The sequence below is a fragment of the Pinus tabuliformis genome, chromosome 7 (genome assembly GCF_031772625.1).
Source record: "Pinus tabuliformis cultivar Carrire ecotype Pingquan chromosome 7, CPIR1, whole genome shotgun sequence".
In the NCBI taxonomy this organism is placed as follows: Eukaryota; Viridiplantae; Streptophyta; class Pinopsida; order Pinales; family Pinaceae; genus Pinus; species Pinus tabuliformis.
In genome coordinates, this window is record NC_142293.1 from 2,037,860,781 (window position 1) to 2,037,880,319 (window position 19,539).

The following is a 19,539-nucleotide window of genomic DNA, read 5'->3' on the forward strand; positions in this document are numbered from 1 at the left end:
TCTAATGGTGATCCATATCCACATGTTGGAATTATTGGAATAATTTGTAGTAAATCTTGATAGATAAAAGAGAGAATAAACCATAAAACCTCCGAGATAAACCCTTAAACACCCCCATTTATCATGAAATAAAAACAAAAACAAGTTTAGGGTTTTAACTTTTAAGTAGAATGAAACAAATGATAAAGATTACCGCCTTATTAATCTAGGGCAAATGGAGCCCATTGCCCCCTTTAGGATAACCACCTCAGAGACATGTTACCGACAAAAAGTGGGTAACTCGTAGGAAAAAAAATTCTCCTCATTTGACAGCCATCCAGCTAGCAGCCCTATGATGGCCAACATATAGCACTACATTAAATCCATCCACTTATGCTCCAGCCAATGCTCTCTCCCATCTAACATGCTTCTTGAAGGAAGGTGGGTCATTTGTCAAAAGGCACACTAACCATTCTTGTAATGATGTGCTTTCATTTAATGTTTTGGGACATACTAATATGGATCACAGGCCAAGCTCGAAGATTGACCACTCTTGATTGAAGCCTTACTCCCATGCTTCACTTGGGAGGTTGTCCTTCACTCATAGTCTAATGTGACCTCCCTTGAGGTCCGTTCTTTAGGAGGGGCACTAATAGGAAGCAATGATTGAAATATCATGCCCAAGGTAATACATACTTACCACATTCCATGTTTCCCTTATTATCCACATCCATTCCTTTGGTTGATTGTCATTTCTCATTGAGACTGGCACCTTATATCCTCATCTTTGAGTCAGGGGATGAAAATTTTCCTTGTGAGGTTGATGCTGCTAAAAGAATGATAAAATCTTATGAAGCCACAAATAAAAATAAAAAATGCAAAAGATCACTCAAACATGGTAAGCACATGGGCAGAATCCTATTATGAGCTCTACCCCCTTAATAGATGTCACCCAATTCCTCAACATTTCATACTACATCTAAAAGGAACTCTTGAATGTCTCAATCCTGATGAGCAAGAAACTACTACATCTTCAAGGGATATTGGAAAAGCATAAAGTAGGCTTTGTCTCCTAAGCTATGTGTAATGTTCCAACTTAAATAAACAGTGATATCCAAAAGAAAATCGATTTATAACTCAGAAAATTAAAACAATCAGGAAATGCTCAATAAATTCCGGAAGTGAAAACCAGTTGAGTCATTTTATTAATGAAATGGAGCAAGTACAATAGTATGCAGAAATGCACCTGCGCTTGCCTCAAGGGCAATCTTCACAAAACCGAGGTGATAAACATTAATCTCAAAGTTGGAAAATGATTGCTCCTCTAATGCTCTGCATAATCCGTAGAAACTACACTACTAGCTATAAATGAACTGGAAGAAACCCCGTCTTTGGTGCTCAGAAATTGTTGAAACTTTAGCCCCAAGCTCTTTGGTCAAAACCCACAAAAAACCAGAAAGGGTTTCGCCTGAATCCAACCTCCAATATGCCCTATGCCCTCCAAACTGCTCAAGAATATAGCCTGCAAACAACTCCAGCGAAAACCTCCTCTAAGCTATGAAAAATGAAGCAATCGCCTCTCCAAATGTTTCCCTTAACCTCCCCGGTGAAGCTCAACCTCAAAGACAGATACTCTACCCTCCACGTGAGCAGCAAGTGTTGCCTCTGCGTTGGCCCAGGAAGTGTGAAAGTCTCCCTGCAAAGAAGACCACTCCTCCAACTCCCAAACTACCCAAAATGATAGCAAACATCCTATGCCTCCTCTCCAAAACATCTCCCAAACAAACTCCACTACAAGACACCACAAGCAAACTCGGCCTCCTCTTCATTGTGTCCTCTGGTAATACGCACCCCCTGGAGATGAATGCAACTGCTAGAAATCACAATGAGAACCTCGTCCTAAATAATGAAGAAAAAACCTTCCTAGGTTGGCACTCGAAGTCCCCCGAAGAAAGGGTGAGCTCTTCGCTTGAAGAACTCGTGCTAAACAGCAAGTGACTCGGCTAAGCAGCCCGAGCAACCAAAGAGAAATCGATATGCCAAAAAGATGAATGAAATGAGGAGAGTTGCCTTCCTTATATAAATTTCGTGAAGCACATTTCCCTCCAATTCTACCTCCATCATGGGCCCTCACTTAACCATCTCCATGCAAAACTTAACCACCTCCATGTTGTTGAAGAGTCTACCGCAGTTAGAGTAAGAGTGATTCTTCTTAGCATGATAACAATTTGTGAAGTGCTTTCACAATTTATCTTAGCTTGATCTTCTTATTATTAGTGTGTGTGTTTGCTTCATCAAACTGCTACCAAAACAAAGAAACAAAAACACAAGATGTTGGCTTTCTGCCAAGGCCAAAACCTCTCCCTCTTGGAGAGGAAAACCCGCACACAATTCTTCTTATAGAGATTCCAATTGACGAATACCAAGACCTTGACCCTTGACCTACTAGGCCACTCCAAGACCAAGACATCAATCCTCTTCTTACTGTAGAGATCATCATCATCATTATTGTTGCTTCACTGAGATCATCATCATAGTGCCACAGAGGTTCTTGTAGTTGCACCATTGCTTGTACTTCCACCTAGATCACCATATCAACGAGGTATTTTATATTAGCATGTGAGCTACTTTGAGATACGGATCATGACCGAGACCATCATTGCTACTTCACCTTGATCTTGACTGTGTCTAGAATGCTGGAATGAGATCACCGGTATGTCAACACTGTAGCGATACCTAGAGAATAGGCTGAGACAAAGAGTGTTATTTTAGGACCCTTCCATTCACAAGTATGCCGAGACCGTTATGTTGCTATGGTGATGATTGCGAGATTGTAAGAAGGCTAAAAAGATGGTGGACTGACTTCCGAAATACATATTGTAACAACCCTTCAAAACATTATAGGCATCCAAGATTCCTTACTGCAATCATCCCTAAGACATCTGAGATCCTGTACCTCCTGTAGTTCCTGCGCCTATCCGAAATTCAGAGAGAATCTGAAATTTCAGAGATTCCTGCACCATACGAAATTTCAAGGGTGTACGAATATGTTTTCTATGGTGACCCCAGCGGGGTATATATAGAAGTCCGTGTGTAGGTAAGCCGACTTGTATTCATGACTAGACATGTCACTTTAACTGAGCCGACATGACTATTCTTTAATATATATTTTGAGGTCGACTTAATTGTTTTCTTCATTGTTTTGCAAGCAGACTTCTTCGTGCTTGTCTTGGAGGATTGTGCTTGTCTTGGAGGGTTGTTCTTGACTAGTATACATTTTACATATATGCTCAAGAAGAGCTTTTTGCACATGACTTTGACTCTTTGACTTTCCTAGACCTATGGAATGAGCAAGAAACTCATTCATATAATTTATAAAAATAATATTTCTTTTTCTTGACAAGTACAAAGATCAAAGTTATACTAACAAATATGGAACCTAGTTATACTTTTCTTCAACACTCCCTCTTAACTAGGGAGGTATTCACAATGGTACTTGGTTATTCTCAATCTGAAGAATTTCTCATAAGAAGAATCGGATTGGTAATCTCATCTCTACAGCATCATATCAATCAACATTGTCATAGTGCAAGGCCTTGACTAACAGCTCCATCTCTCCACGAGACCATGAGCTACAATGCTAGCGAGACCAATGATTTATAGACACCTTCATCATTATCTCTCAAGGTACATACCCACTCAGGTGTTCACTGAGTATGACTTCTAGGACTATTCTTATCTTGGGTTCCCAACCCTCAAAGAATATCGATCCTCTTGCCTACTCTTATCTTGGATGCCCTACACATCCTCAAAGAGTATCGGATGTCAGATGATTACCCAATCCTCCCATTCTTTCTTCCTAAGTGAAGACAAGAATGTTGTATCTACATTTCCATTCATGGCCTTCATCTAGACTTACGGTTGTTAGTCCTGGTCTAGTGCATGAGACATGACATGGAAAAACACAATTGTCACTCCATTGTAATTAGGAGGGACCTATCAGAGCTCCCTCTTAGCTAGGGACTCTTCTATATATCAGCAACTTTTACTTTGGGGGCCCTTCAGCTGCTTGATCAACTTCTCTCCTTTATGTCATGGAATTTAGCTGAGCTTCTTCCTTATAGGGCAACAACCATCGACCACTTTCCTTCTTATTCCGTCATGTCATTCCTTTCTTCATGGAAAGTAGCCTTCTTGGTACATATCTAGAGCCTTCTTCATATGGCTACTTCTTTTCTCTCCATGCTTCTTTCAGGAGTTTCCATCCATCGCATGAATGTTGGTTGCACTTGTACTTACAAGTCTTGTTCTAGTAGCCCTGCATGAACTCATCCAGATATTATTCAAGAAATTATATTAAATTAAATCATACCTTACGAGATGGCTTTTCATCATGACATCTTCTTGTAGGTATCAACATCCTGCACACATATTGTCACATCTCCCAAAGATATCCATTATCAAGGGTCTTCATTCTTTTCAGACTTTTATTAGAGTCTTCATATCTTTCTGGGAGATTTCCTAGTCAAATTTTCTTGGTCTTTTAGATGTTGATTGCCTTTCGTCATGGTTGCATATCTCATGATCTCTTCCTTCCTCACACATTCTATAGCTTTCAATCAAAGTGTCTTTATTGTAGTCAATCACCTCATACTTCATATGAGGACATATTATGTAAATTTCATCTAGTGTGACCTTTGTGCTTCTCAAGATAGAAGTAATGATCCATGTTACCTGCAACCATATGACATAACATTATAATATTAAACATAAGCATACATACCTTGTTTTACCTTCAGGTCATTTCAATTCCTTGATCTGCTTCATGTCATCACATCATCATCTCATGGATTCCATAAGTTGGAGTTCCTATTGAAACACTTGCTTCCTCTCTAGATTAGTGAACCCTACGATGAGGATTCCATCAAAGAATTTTTTTGAGGATCTTGTATATCCCCAACTGGCAGATGTTTCCTTTTTGACTTGATGTATGATGAGCCTTAGATGACTCCTTTTTTTCCTTCAATGTCCACTGAGGTTCCCAAGAGCTATATATCCTACATGTTGTCTACCATGGATTTTTGTCCTTCATGATCCCTATGGAAATGTTACATGCTCTTGTTTCTAATGCTTCCATGATGCCATGATGCATCTTATTATCATTGTCATATCTTATAACACAAGATCTAGGAGCTTATGATAGAACCTTTTCGTGAGGGATACTATCTTACTCATAGGAGAGATTTGTTACTCCCTCTTTCCTTGGCCCTTTTCTTCAGCTTTCTCCATCTTTCAATGATATGAACTTCCAAAATATTTCAATAGCATTGAATCTTAACTATACTTATTTTGTCTTGCTTAAGGACCAACCTTGCCTTCCTTTTCTGTACATGGTTGAGTTCTTTTAACCTTCACTATTTTTGCCATCAACTTGTCCTTCTTTATCTGGCATAGAGACCACAAGTTGTTGAATGAGGTAACCTTCTTGTTCATGGACATTGTTACCTTGATTGTTAGTGGATTATGGTTATCTTCCTGTCTAGGTCTTGTAGATGGAAGATATCCTACATCCTTTGATACCCTTTACTTTCATGTAGATCAGATTTCATGTGACCTTCTTCATTGCACCTTAAGAGAATGAGTTTATCATCTACATCACTTTAATGTCTCCAATTTTTACTATGTGAGGGAATCTTTCATAAATATCCCTTTTCATAAATTCAGAGGAGATCTTCTGATGACTTCAACTACTTAGAGGACTATGTCAATTCTCCTTCTTCATGCAAGGAATCTTGATAACCCAGCCAATTCATAAATGTCCTTGCAATCATGAAGTCATTTAACCAAACTTGAATATAGAATAAAAAGACACTTACTTGTCACGTGAAGATGAAATCTTCACCTTGATGCTTTCTTGAATGATCTCCTTCAATGGGATTCTTGCTTGAGCTGTCTGGTACAATAGAGTTCCAGAACCTTTCTTGAGACTTCCTTGCATTGCTCAGCACCAAGCACTACTGCCTTTTATGATATGTTAAGATTATTTGATTCCTTGACTGTGAGGGCATGGAATCAAAATCAAGAATTTTGAGAGCACTGTCATGATGTTCACCCGAGATGTGATATTGTGTTCTCCTTCTAAAGTGATGTTGATGTAATATATCTTGTGACTGTATATCTTTGTAACCTTGTTGCAATGCTCCTTGCTGGAGTAGAACCATGTTGCAATCCTCCTTGCTAGAGTAGAACCTTGCTCTAGTTGACTAGCATGAGCAGAGATCTCTGTGGCCTTCGAGCATTGTTCAATACCAATCATCGAAACTGCTTAAGTCATTAAGATTGCAGTGGTATGACATGGGTTGTAATGACACCAAAATTTTGAGGCTAGCACCGAGACTGTGAAAAGTACTGTGTTTTCCTTTTGTTGTAGTGTAGATTAGGACTGCTCCTCGAATTCTCGACCTTCTCCAAGCTGATAATCTTTTCTGATGTAGATTGTTTGTTGTAGACTTGATCCTTTATTCTTGACAAAACTGTTGATTTTGGGTAGCATCAGATGTACTCTAGCTCTGAAATTTTGTGGAGGGGCTTGAACACATGAGATCTTCGTAACCCAGAAATCGTTTGGAGAAATTCCACCCAGATGAGGAGTTATTAAAATAATTAATAATTTTTTTTGAGTTCCTAAGTCTAAACTTAGGAAAATAAAAATATTAATGTGTGTTAATAAAAATATGGGTGAGAAGGTTCTAAGTGACGAGGATCAACCCTGTTTTAATCTTAGCCATTAATTAGAGATTAGATCACAGTCGTTGACTCATCAACAAGAAAAGTATAAGAGGCTTGAGGGTCAGTTGGAGACACACCAAGAGATCAGAGAGTTCGATTTTTCTGGGGTGTGGTTTGCTGAGAAAGTTGAGCTAAGTGATCTAAGTTGCAGTGAGGGGCAGTTCGGCGAGGGAACTTCAGTCTGAGGCCAAAGAACACATAGCAGAGAGGCAAAGCAGCACCGAGAGAGACAGCACAATCCCAGAGAGGGTGACGCTGAGACCATAGAGGCTGACACAGGTGACGCAAAAGCCGTAGGGGCTGAAGCAAGCCCTTAAAGGCAACGCTACGGAGATTTTGTGGGGTAGAGAGGGAGTCGTTCAGCAAATCGAGTTTCTGAGCAAGGGAGGCTCATTATGAGGGTGACACAGCTCCTAGAGGAGGTGGCGCAGTTCCAGCGCAAAGATTGGAGGAGACATTGCTGCCCAGCACTGGGAACAATCAGGTCACCTGTGGGGTTTGATCATCCGGTTGCTGAATTTTCCGGAATATCTGTCTTTAGATAGAGGTACTTCTGCAAGGATTTTTCTCCGTTGGGTGAGCCATATCTGGCACCCTAGTTGTATTCAAGAATCTGCTTAATAATACAAACCCTCTATATGTTGCACCGGTTTTCCCGAATTGGGTTTTTCTGGGGACGATTGTTCAAAAATAATGGTGTCCCTTGTGTGATTGTCTCAATTTATTTCAATTCATGATCTGTATATATGTGTAGGATGCAATAGTGTTTTCATCGATGTTTAAGTAATTAAATAACTTGTTGAATATAAAGAACAAATAGGAGATGATAAACCAGTGATCGCAGTAGGATTTCTGATGTGTAGATTCAAAAATTCTCAAATGGTATCAGAGCGATTGCAGATCATAGGCAACTAAAGACATCAGCCAAGAAATCTGGAGAATTTGCAGTAGAAGAGCAGCTGTCTCGAGTGACAACGTTGTTCCAGAGCCAGAGACGCTAAAGGAGGAGTGACGCAGTGCAGACAAGGTGACGAAGAGGCTCACACAGTGCCTGTGTCAACACTCTGAGCCAAGTGAAGGTGATGCAGTTGTTGGGAGGATCCCACGCAGTAGCTATGTCAACTGTCCAGGCCAGCACAAAAGCAGAGGGGGGCAGATCAAGCTCACCCAGTGCCACATCATCTTTTTGAGCCAAGAAGGATTGACGCAGTTGGCTAGGAGGAGCTGATTTAGCTCACACAGTGATTACGCAGAGCTAGAAGGGCTTAGATTCTTCAGTTGCCGATGCAAAGGGAGCTAAGCAGATTTCGATTTGAAGAGATGGTGGGACGTTGTTTCTATTGGTGCAGAACAGTGTCTAAGGAGACTGAACCAAGGTAGAGGGAATCACTACCTTGACAGATTCCTAGCCAAGAAATCTAGATCCGGGTTGCAGCAGCAAAGCAAGATTGGAGAGGAGCAATTCGACAGTTGACCAGAGTATTTCTGAGAGGGAAATCAGGACTCAGAGGGAGTCTAGAGAGGAGCTTGTTCCTTAGAGGCTTTCTTGCGCCCAAGGAATCCAGATCCAAGTCCTGCTAGATTGACGACATGAGAGGGAGAAGAGAACCAGTCCCATTGTTGAGCGGAAATGGCAATGAATGGGTTGAGGGATCAGGACAGATTGCACGGAGCATCTAATTTTGTCATCTAGAAAGCCAGGATCAATGTTGCACGAAGCGGGAGCGAAGCGGAAGCGTTTTTTGGAAGCGGAAGCGCGGAAGCGTCATTTTCCAAAAATCTAGGAAGCGAAGCGTCCGCGGAAGCGTCTGCTATATATATATATATTTTTATATTTTTTTGCATTTATACTCAAAACAAACATCCCAAATACCAAATTAATTGTAGAAGACATGAAAACATGCATATTTTTGCATAAATCAAGATAGATATGGCATCCATGATTCCATTGTAGTTACTAGTATGTACAACAATCATCTATATTCTAGCTATTACAAACATACATCAAATTTTTAAGCATATTATAAAACATAAAACATTTAAGCATATTATAAAACATAAAACATAGAGCATATTATGATTTATCTAGCAAGTGAGCAACTGTCAACATTTGTCATGTCCAAAATTCAAATAATAATGTTTACAAAATATGTCACTTGGTCACCGCCAAGCCAAAAAGGTTCAAAATTCAAATTCACAAGTCTACAAGTCTAATGAGTAATCTATGACAAAAAGTAGTAGATTGTGAATATATCTACTAATCTCTCCTCCTTCCACCACGAATAGAATGTGGTGGCGGGCCTCCACGTGGTGGCAATGAAGAAGATGGTGCCTGTGGAAGTCGTGGCACTGAAACTGATGAAGAAGAAACCCCTGTTGTTGGTGTTGAACCATGGAACCTAGGAACCAAGGGACCAGATGGGGGTGGGGGTGGTGGCTTATCAACACGGTCATCATCATCCTAGAATCGCTCAAAAAATTCATGCAAAAAAAAAAACACTAGTTAACAAAAAAATTAAAAACATGAATTAGAGAAATGCTTTATAAGGGAAAATTGGAAAATTCATACCACAATGGACATACCTGGATAAGAGCATCCTCTAATTGCTCTAGTCGACCCACTCCATCCTCCAAATTGGGCTCCTCTGGATTCTTGTCCCAAATCAACAATGGGACAACAATCGCACCCCTTGACCCTCTTCTTGTCTTGGATCCTTGTGCTCCTTGACCCCACCTGCACCTATGATGTGTCCCAAGTGAAGCATCTTTGTCAGCCAACTCGCACTTTGACATCTTGGCGTAGAACTGTTGCTCCTCCAATATACGCAAGACTGTATCTAAGTGTTGCAAGTGCTCCTCCCATGTCCTGTTGTAGATCAAGACGTCGTCAAAGAATACTATTACAAACATCCTCAACTAATGTCTGAACACATGGTTCATGCACGACTGAAAAGTAGTTGGTGCATTGGTCAACCCAAAAGCCATGACCAAGAACTCGAAATGCCCATTATGACATCTGAAAGTTATCTTCGGGATGTCCTTCTCCCCCACCCGAGTCTGATGATACCCCGACTGCAAATCCATCTCAGAGAAGTACTTGGTTCCTCTAAGCTCGTCTGTCAACTCATCAATGCACGAAATGTGATACATGTTCTTCAACGTATTCTTGTTGAGGGCCATGTAGTCAATACACATGTAGAGAGTCTCGTCCTTATTCTACACCAACACAACCAAAGAAGCAAATGGATTGGAACTCGGTCTGATGTGACCCAATGCCAATAACTCCCTAATGGCCCTCTCGATCTCGTCCTTATAGGCCTTGGGATGCCTATAGGGTGTAGTAATGACTACCGCACACCAGGCTCCAGCTCTATAATGTGCTCGAACCCCCTGTCAGGTGGTTGCCTTGGCATTATATCTCCAAAGACTATCAGATGTCTATCCAGTATTGTATTGCCTGTATGTTTAGATGTGGTGGCATGGTCTTTCCCCTAGCCTCTGAAATCCTCAGCTCTACTATCCATGCTATGTCTCAATGCCTCAAATCGGCCTCCATCCTGTGCGCCGAAACTGTTTGAGGAGGGTATGAATGCATGCCCCGAAGAACCATCGACTTGCCATCCAGTCTAGCAAACTCCATCACAAGTTGCTTCCAGTCAGTGGTAACCCGGCCAAGGGAATACAACCCTTGGACACCCAGCATCACATTGGTGTCCGATACATCCACCACAAAAAGGTGGTATGTCATTAAATAGTTCCCCATAATCACTATCAGAGTGGGAACATATCGAGTGCACTACATAGTCTTGTCTCCTGGTATTAGGACTGGAAACCCCTCAAACTCTACAATGGTGATGCCACTCCTATGGACCATCTGAGCATCAATAAAATTGTGGGTGGTCCCACTATCTACTAAAACTGAGACACGTTGCCCCTGCATCGTACCTCTGATCCTCATGGTCAAAAATTTGGGAATCCCGTACAAAGAAGCTAGGGCTCCCCTGGTTGGTGCAAAAAATGCTTCTCCCTGTGGTGGTATTGGTGGTGGTCCCCTCCCTGTTGGATCCTTGTTGTCTCATCCACCAAACTCCAACTCCACATCATCCTCTTGATCACCGTCTGAGAAGAACTTGATGTAATGGGCCTTGCCTACTGTGCACTGATGGACTAGTGCCCAAGGCTCTTGGCATGTAAAACACAGCTTCCTCCTCCTAAGGTCTCTCTTGGTCTTGTCATCCAACTGACCCCACCCTTGGGCTGCTCTCTGTATTGCAGGCGCTTTAGTGTCACTTCCCTTCTGAGGGAAGGGAGTGCATGAAGGAAATGCAGCTCGGGTCTTAGGGATGGCCCCTTGCAAATCTCGAGTGCAAGATACTGCCTCCAAAAGAGTAGATGGTTTCCGTGACTTCACCAGTCCCTGCAATGGCTCTGTCAACCCTTCCACAATGTGTATACTCTCCTAGCATTTGAAAAATCAGGTACCATGACTGAGACCCTCAAAAACTCTGAGATATAATGCTCTGGATGCCCTGTCTACCTGAGCTTGGTCAACTCCCTGAAGTGAGCCTCTGAAGCCCTCCGATCAAAGCACTCTAATACTCTCCGCGTGAAGTCCTCATAGGTGGTCATGCTGGCATGCCCTAGAGTGGACAAACCATGAAACCACCAATCGTGTGCCTCCCCCTCTAGGTGCAATGTGGCCATCTTGATGGCCTTTACCTCTGTCATCTGGTTGAGTTGGAAGTATGTGTCCATCTTCTCTACCCAAGCACGTGTTGTGCACTTGGTAGTGTTGTCATAGGTAGGATAATATGTTTTCCCAATAGAATGATGCAGCTCATAGTTCTACGTGACATTGTCCTTCCCCTTTTCTTTTTGTTTAATCTCGCAAAAGTCTCTAAAAGTTATAGCCTCTCTAATGTCTGTCCCCATGGAATGCCACTCCCGGAAATGCTCCCCCATCAACGAGGATCCTCTCCTCCACCAGTTTCACCCTGCGCCAAAGTAGCTCGAGTTGGCTCACTCTAGGATGGTCGTTACGCAATAGGTGAAAGGTGATCGAACTGTTGAGAGGCCCCTGAAGTCTCTCAAAATATAAACTCTCAATGAGTGCTCCGCTCCTAGTTCTACATCTTGATCTCGTCCAACGTCTCCTTCTGCCCTTTTGCCAAATCACTCAAAGCCTTCAAGAGACTGTCGAAAGCCATCTCCTCCCTACTCTTGGGCATATCTTCTACAACCACAGTCTTCCCACGATCCTCTGTGTCTGGAGTAATCTCCAACTCCCTTTCCCTGCTCTGGTACCTCTTCCTCCTGTAAGTAATATTTTGCCAGTCCTCCTCACTCATAGAAAAGTTTTCCCATGGCTGAGCCAAAATCTAAGCTCTGATACCACTCTAAAATTATAAACTTAAATAAACAGTGATATGCAAAACAAAATCGATTTATAACTCAGAAAATTAAAACAATCAGCAAATGCTCAATAAACAAGAGGACTGAGAACCAACTGAGCCATTTTATTAATCAAATGGAGCAAGTACAATAGTATGGAGAAATGTGCCTAGGCTTGCGCCTGGGCTTGCCTCAAGGGCAAGCTTGACAGAACCCAGGTGATAAACAACAACCTCAAAGCTGGAAAATGATTGCTCCTCTAATGCTCTACGTGGTCCCTAAAAACTACATTGCTAGCTGGAAAGGAACCATAAGAAACTTTGTCTCTGGTGCTCAAAAAATGTTGAAACTTTAGTCCCAAGCTCCTTGGCTAAAACCCAAAAATACCTAGAAAGGATTTGCCTTGAATCCAACCTCCAAAATTCGACCTTCAAACTGCACAAGAGTATGGCCTACAAAGAACTCCAGCGAAAACCTCCTCCAAGCTCTGAAAATGAAGCAATCTCCTCTCCAAATGTTTCCCTTAACCTCCCCGATAAAGTTCAGCCTCAAAGACTAATACTCTACCCTCCACGTGAGCACCAAGTGTTGCCTCTACGTTGGCCCAGGAAGTGCGAAAGTCAACCTGCAAAGAAGCACACTCCTCTAGCTCCCAAACTCCCCAAAATGACAACAAACCTCCTATGCCTCCTCTCTAGAAAATCTCCCAACCAAGCTCCATTGCAAGACACCACAAGAAAACTCAGCCTCCTCTGCACTATGTCCTCGAGTAATACACACCCCTTGGAGATGAATGCAACTGTTGGAAATCACAATGAGAACCTCCTCCTAAAGAATGAAGAAAAAATCTTCTTAGGGTGGCACTCGAAGTCCCTCGAAGAAAGGGTTTGCTCTTTGCTTGAAGAACTCATGTTGAACAACAAGTGACTCGGCTAAGCAGCTCAAGCAACCAAAGAGAAATCGATATGCCAAAAAGATGAATGAAATGAGGAGAGTTTCCTTCTTATAAAGATTTATTGGAGCACTTTTCCCTCCAATTCTACCTCCATCGTGGGTCCTCACTTAACCATCTCCATGAAAAAATTAACCACCTCCATGAAAATCGAACTAGGGAGTGCGTATTTCCCTAGTGTGGGTGGCCCCCATGTGTAACTTAACCATAACAAAAATAACTTTTCCTAAGTCTAATCTCCTAATAAAAATGAATGGGGTCCACTATCTCCAAAATTGGCTCCATAATATAATAATTAATCTTGTTCCAAATTAATTTAGGAAGGGACATGACACTATGCATGAAAGATGCTGATTTTATAGTGATTCCATTTAACAATAATTACTTCCAATGATTGTATCCATTAGATTATCTTAATCTTCTTTCATTATTAAGCAATTATACAAAAAAATCACAACAGTAAACAAGAATACCAGTAAGATCAAAAAGAGACAGCCAAACACAACAAGAAACACGAAATTTACCCTAGGAAAACCCCGAACCAAGGGAAAAACCCAACAACTTTTTCTTAGAGAAATTTATCCAATTCAACAAGGAATCAAAACAAAGACAAACTAACCAGTACTATTCATAAGCCAAGTCAACCAGTTGCACAAACAAATTGATCTGCCTCAGAGAAATGGTTTGTCCATGAACTCGTCCAGCCATAGATAGTAACCTAACAAGAACAGAAGAAGAGTGATCTGAATTTCATCTCATAAGAGATCTGAATTCATTTTAGAAGTGGTCTAAATCTTATCTCAGAAGTGCTCTGGAATTTTGTATTTAGAAAGAGGATGAATGGCCTATTTATAAGCATCACAAGAACTCAAAATGGTGTGTCCCTTAATTGGGGCCGACTTGAAAATTGGAGGACCCGACTTTACAATTTAGAGGCAAAAATCCATATTTTGAAAATTCAAATTTTAATCTTTTTGGAGCCGACTTGGAATACATACACATTTATCTTTTCTTCAATATTTTGATGACTTAATGAGAAAACTTCAGTTTCTTGTCTTTCTCCTATTTGATCATTGATGAATCTGTCACAATTATCTTTGTATGCATAACGTTACATTGTACAACTTACAAATTTTAAATTTACAATGTAGAATCTAGATCTATGTCTAAATTTGTATCATGAATGAGAATTTGAGTAAGAAATATCTATTTAGTATTAATTTTTAATATATATATATATATATATATATATATATATGTGTCCTACATGTCTTATTCTGAGGAGTCTATGTACTCGTGTCAGACACTCGAATTTGCGTGTCCTACATATCTTGTGTCCCCATGTTAGGTGACTCAGATGAAAAGTGGGTACCCCTAGGAGAGCATTTATCCTAATCATCTTCTTCAGCCGATAACCAACAGCCCCTGACAACCACCTTGTGGCTTGATGTGATGTGCCGCTTTATCTCCACCACCTGCATTTGCCATCTATTTCCTCACCCATTTGCCAAGAGCAAAAGTTAGAAGGTGGGAAATCCAACCCAAAAGGTGTGTTCTTCGTGTCAGACACTCGAATTTGCGTGTCCTACATGTCTTGTGTCCCCATGTTAGGTGACTCAGATGAAAAGTGGGTACCCCTAGGAGAGCATTTATCCTAATCATCTTCTTCAGCTGATAACCAACAGCCCCTGACAACCACCTTGTGGCTTGATGTGATGTGCCGCTTTATCTCCACCACCTGCATTTGCCATCTATTTCCTCACCCATTTGCCAAGAGCACAAGTTAGAAGGTGGGAAATCCAACCCAAAAGGTGTGTTCTTCATTGTGCAATTGTGTTCGTTTTCTTGTTTTTCATTTGGGCATTTTGGCATGGGTTATTGGCTAAGTTACCAGGATTTGGATACGGATACAGATACGGATTCAGATTCGTCATATTTTTGAAAATCCAGGATCTGGATATGGCAAGGAAACGACAAGTGATGTATATATATATATATAGATATAGATATATAGTTACAATACTTATGGTATATATATATATATATATATATATATAGTTACAATACTTATGGCTACTAACCTAATCTCTCTTGATACAATTTAATGACCTTGACATGCAACTACATCTTTATGTGTAGACAAAACCTAGCTACATAAACTAATCCATTGGAGTTACATAAGGGGCAAAATTCTACTCTTATCAAATGCTTTAAGTCTTTGGTTGTTAGCTTGATTCCTTATGTTTTGAGGAAAAAAAATAGCCATCAAAATTTTTAAGTATAAAAATACGCTTAAATAAAATATTTAAATATAGATAATTTATATTATGTTTATCTATACATTTTAATAAAATATATATATAGATATATATATATATATATAATTTTTTTATAATATACATAATAGACATATAAAACATAGATAATAATATATATAATCTTTTAAATTATTTAATCTAATAATTTCTTTAGTGAACCTGACAGAAAATAAAGCATAAAATAAATTAACATATTTATATTTATACACATTAATAACTATATACATAACCTTTTAAATTAAAATATTTTGTAGTGAACCCGACAAAGAAATTCACGGATAAAGTAAAATAATAATTTAAATATTTAAATGTATATAAATTTGTATTTATATTTGAATATATAAATTAATATATTTATATTAATTTCTTAGTGAACCCGTCCGCATGGGGTAGCTCAAGTGGCAATGGCCGTGGAAATGAAGTCTCACCGAACCGGAGATCTTGGGTTCGATTCTTGTGCTACCCTCCCTGGAAATGGGGTGAATAACGGACATGTAAAAACTCGAAAATGAGAAGGTCCCACCTAAGCTTACAAAAAAAAAAAAAAAAAAAATTCTTAGTGAACCCGGCCGACAGTCAAGGATAAAGTAAATTAATATTTTAACTATTTAAATGTATAGAATTTTTTATTTATATTTTTGAATACATAAATTATATAGTAAGCCATACGATTATATAATCTAATTAATATATACTATATAGACACACTTTAATAACTATATACATAACCGTTTAAATTAAAAAAGAAAGGAAAAATTAGTGAACCGGACAGAAAGCCAACGTATCAACAATTACACCGTTTGGTGGTGACATTCGGGTCTTTAGTGAACCCGACGGAAAAGAAAGCGTGGGGTGGTGAAATTCGGCTTTCCTATACACACTGCTCACCATGTGACGACACTTTGAAAAATTACTATTGAATTTGAATTTCGAATTAAACGCATCCATGATTCGCAGTCCAGCTGTGAATGAGCACAGGCATTGAAATTCAGCTAATACGAAACTGCAGGGAAAACTTGTAATTTTTGTATTTAAAAAACCAAAAAGGACAAGATGCACATATGAATCTCGGGATTCGTTTTATAGTGGACAGATTTCTTTCCATCAGCGCATGAAACATTTATCAAACAGATTTTGGGCGGATCCAGTCGAATCCGAATCCGGTTCCGGATCTGATCCGGGGATCCTTCCCCCAAGATCAACAAGTCAACGGATCCGGTAACATAGGTTATTGGTGACTTGGAAAACTGAAGGGCTTTGATCGTGGTTTTGTTCCCTCACCTTAAATGGGGGGTTAATCTTCAATCCTAGCCCCATTGGATCTCCCCTACTGGGCTATGGCTTTAGGAAGGATGCTTTTTTAGAAACCTCAAGATTTTGGTAGTGTGATTCAATTTTCTTATACCATATTTATCACTTCCCTCCGCACATTACGAGCCCTATTCACTATTTCCCTTCTTCATGTCCACATGACGATTTGGTCCATAGGGCACTAGCACACCTCTTCCCCTTGTCAACATATTTGGGTTAGCCCTAGAAACATTGCCCCAAAGATTGATGCAGCTAAAAGAAAATTAAAAGCATATCATGGCCACATGCAAGAAACAGGAGAAATAGAAAATCATAAAATACAAAAGATAATTGGGACAATAATAAAAGCACTTGGGAAAAAGCCAAGCATAAGCTCTACCCTTTATCATTACAACCATCACCCTAGTTCGTAGGGCCATTGAGTGCCCCATCACATCTCATAATGTTATGAATAAAAAATTCATAAAAAAAACATTAATTAAAAATATAATATTAATAATAAATTAAATAATTAAATTAATTAATAACCCATTAATTATGAAGGCAAAGGTCAAAAGTTGCGACCATTCACCTTCGTGGCCAATCAATACCTATATAGACACACCACTACAAAGGATTGTAATAACCATTCAATTCTATGCAATAATAAAAATTACTTATTACTCATTCAACTACACTGACTACACACAATTACACTCCTGTACTAGTTATTTGTAATAGTGGTATCAGAGCTATGTCGATTACAACTGCGTCCTCTCACTCTGGCACTGCCTCTGTTGCATTTGTTCAAACCGGCCTTGCTCATCCACTGATCATCGTCACCGCATTGTGCTCCAGTACGCCACCATTTGTTCCCTACTAGTGCATCCAGTCTTCCCCGTACAGTCAAAACCCTGAGCTGTCATTGTAGATAATTCACGTGTTTTTCTTCCGCCGCTGACGTGTCGCAGTCCCTCCAATCACATCGCAACATGTTCCCTATTTTCATCGTCCACTCGATCAATCTCTGTCACTCTGCGCAACGGATTCCCTGTTCTCATCGTCCAAGAACATCCGACCCTGTCTACCACCGATTGTGTTTCCATGTCCAATCGTTTCCCTTGTCCCGACATCGTTGTTAAACCTCTGTTCATTGCTTCCCAGTTCTGTTAAAACTTGTCCCTCCGTCGTCGTTCATTTAATTCCTTGCGTCGAACTGTGATGTCATCCTCGTGACCAATCACAACTTTAAAAATGTGGGTTCTGCCAAGAACAAAAACAAATTGAAAATGGGGAATAATAATGATGAAGATGACATTAATAAATATCAAGAAGAATTCGATACAATACGTAGACGTCTTGACAATGTCGAAAAGAAGCAAATAGAGTTAGGAGAAGGACAAAAGTGTTAATCTAGGTTGTCATTGATGTCAATATGGCAGTGTTTGTGATGGAAAATTCTTTTGACGTGTGGTTTCCCATTGATTGAAGCGAACAAAGTTCCTTCTACAAATTAATTACTCTAAAAGATTTGGAATATCAAGATATCTATGAGGATACAAATATTATATTAAATATGAATAAGAATGAGAATGAATTAAAATGAGAACAAGAGGCTTGCTTATATACCAAGCAAGTGTCTCTTCATGAAGAGTCGTGTCTCATTTAGACATGCCTCTTCAACCTAATTACTAATTAACTAATAATTATTTATGCTTATTATCATTTACATTATTTTACATTATTTATATATATTTCATTCATTACATTGTCTTCTTCCTCAATAAGCTTTGTCCTCAAAGCTTATCAATGAAAAAGGCTTGATCTCTTTTTCGGTTTCGAATGACTTTCTCTCTCGGAACAATCATCATTTACATTATTTTACATTATTTATATATATTTCATTCATTACATTGCCTTCTTCCTCAATAAGCTTTGTCCTCAAAGCTTGTCAACGAAAAAGGCTTGATCTCTTTTTCGGCTTCGAATGACTTTCTCTCTTGGAACACTCATCTTCGTTGATACACGCTGATATGATCTTCTAAGTGACAAACAAAATTGTCGCACTGAGAAGGGATCAGACCATCCTAAATTAATTTTCTGTGTAGTGTTCTGATCACTGGAATTTTGTAACTTGCCAGCATAAGACTGGATTGATGTTACGTCATTATTCTTTGAAACATCAATTTGTTGTTTCTAGTCTGAATGGTCCCGATACGTAGCTTGGTTGAGTTGTCTAATCCCATCATTCGGATGCTGATAGGGGACTTTTTTGGTTTGACTTTCCCTTATTGGCCATGCGGCCATTTTTATATTTTCTTCTGGCGAAGTTGCTGTAGAGTTGGTTATGAAACATTCACTGGGGATGTTCATTGTCTGAACTGCAACATCTAAGTGTGTCGTTTCTCCAACTAACTTGTCTTCTTGAGTAGTCATGTTCATTGGATCGGTATTTGTTCCCTTATTTTTAACTTGAACTGTTGCGACTGTAAATTTCGACACTTCCTCTTGAGTGAATTGTTCTAACTTATCCTTTAATGCTTTCTTATCATCCTTAAGTTTCTTAATTTGAGTGAGTAGACTTTGATTATGGTTTCTCAAACGTAAAAGTTTTTTGGTTTCTGATTTATCAACTTTATTTTCAGTGTTTTGAAATTTAAGTTTTTCATCTTTTAGATCTCTGATTTGTTTTAATAAATTTTTATTAAGGTTCTTCAAACGCAAAGTTTCCTCTTCTTGTTCTGATAAGTGCTTCTTGAGTTCTTTTTTTGTGAACTTAGTCTTCTTCACTTGCACCAGTGATTTTTCGATGTGGTCCTT

The 19,539-nt window shown here is 39.5% G+C and overlaps 1 protein-coding gene across 1 annotated transcript in view; it reads right to left on the reverse strand.

Annotated features, from left to right (window-relative positions):
• The window catches only part of LOC149256692 (pleckstrin homology (PH) domain-containing protein), a 492,716-nt gene that overhangs the window by 151,574 nt on the left and 321,603 nt on the right, over nt 1–19,539 (reverse strand). The gene's annotated exons all lie outside the window — the stretch shown is intronic.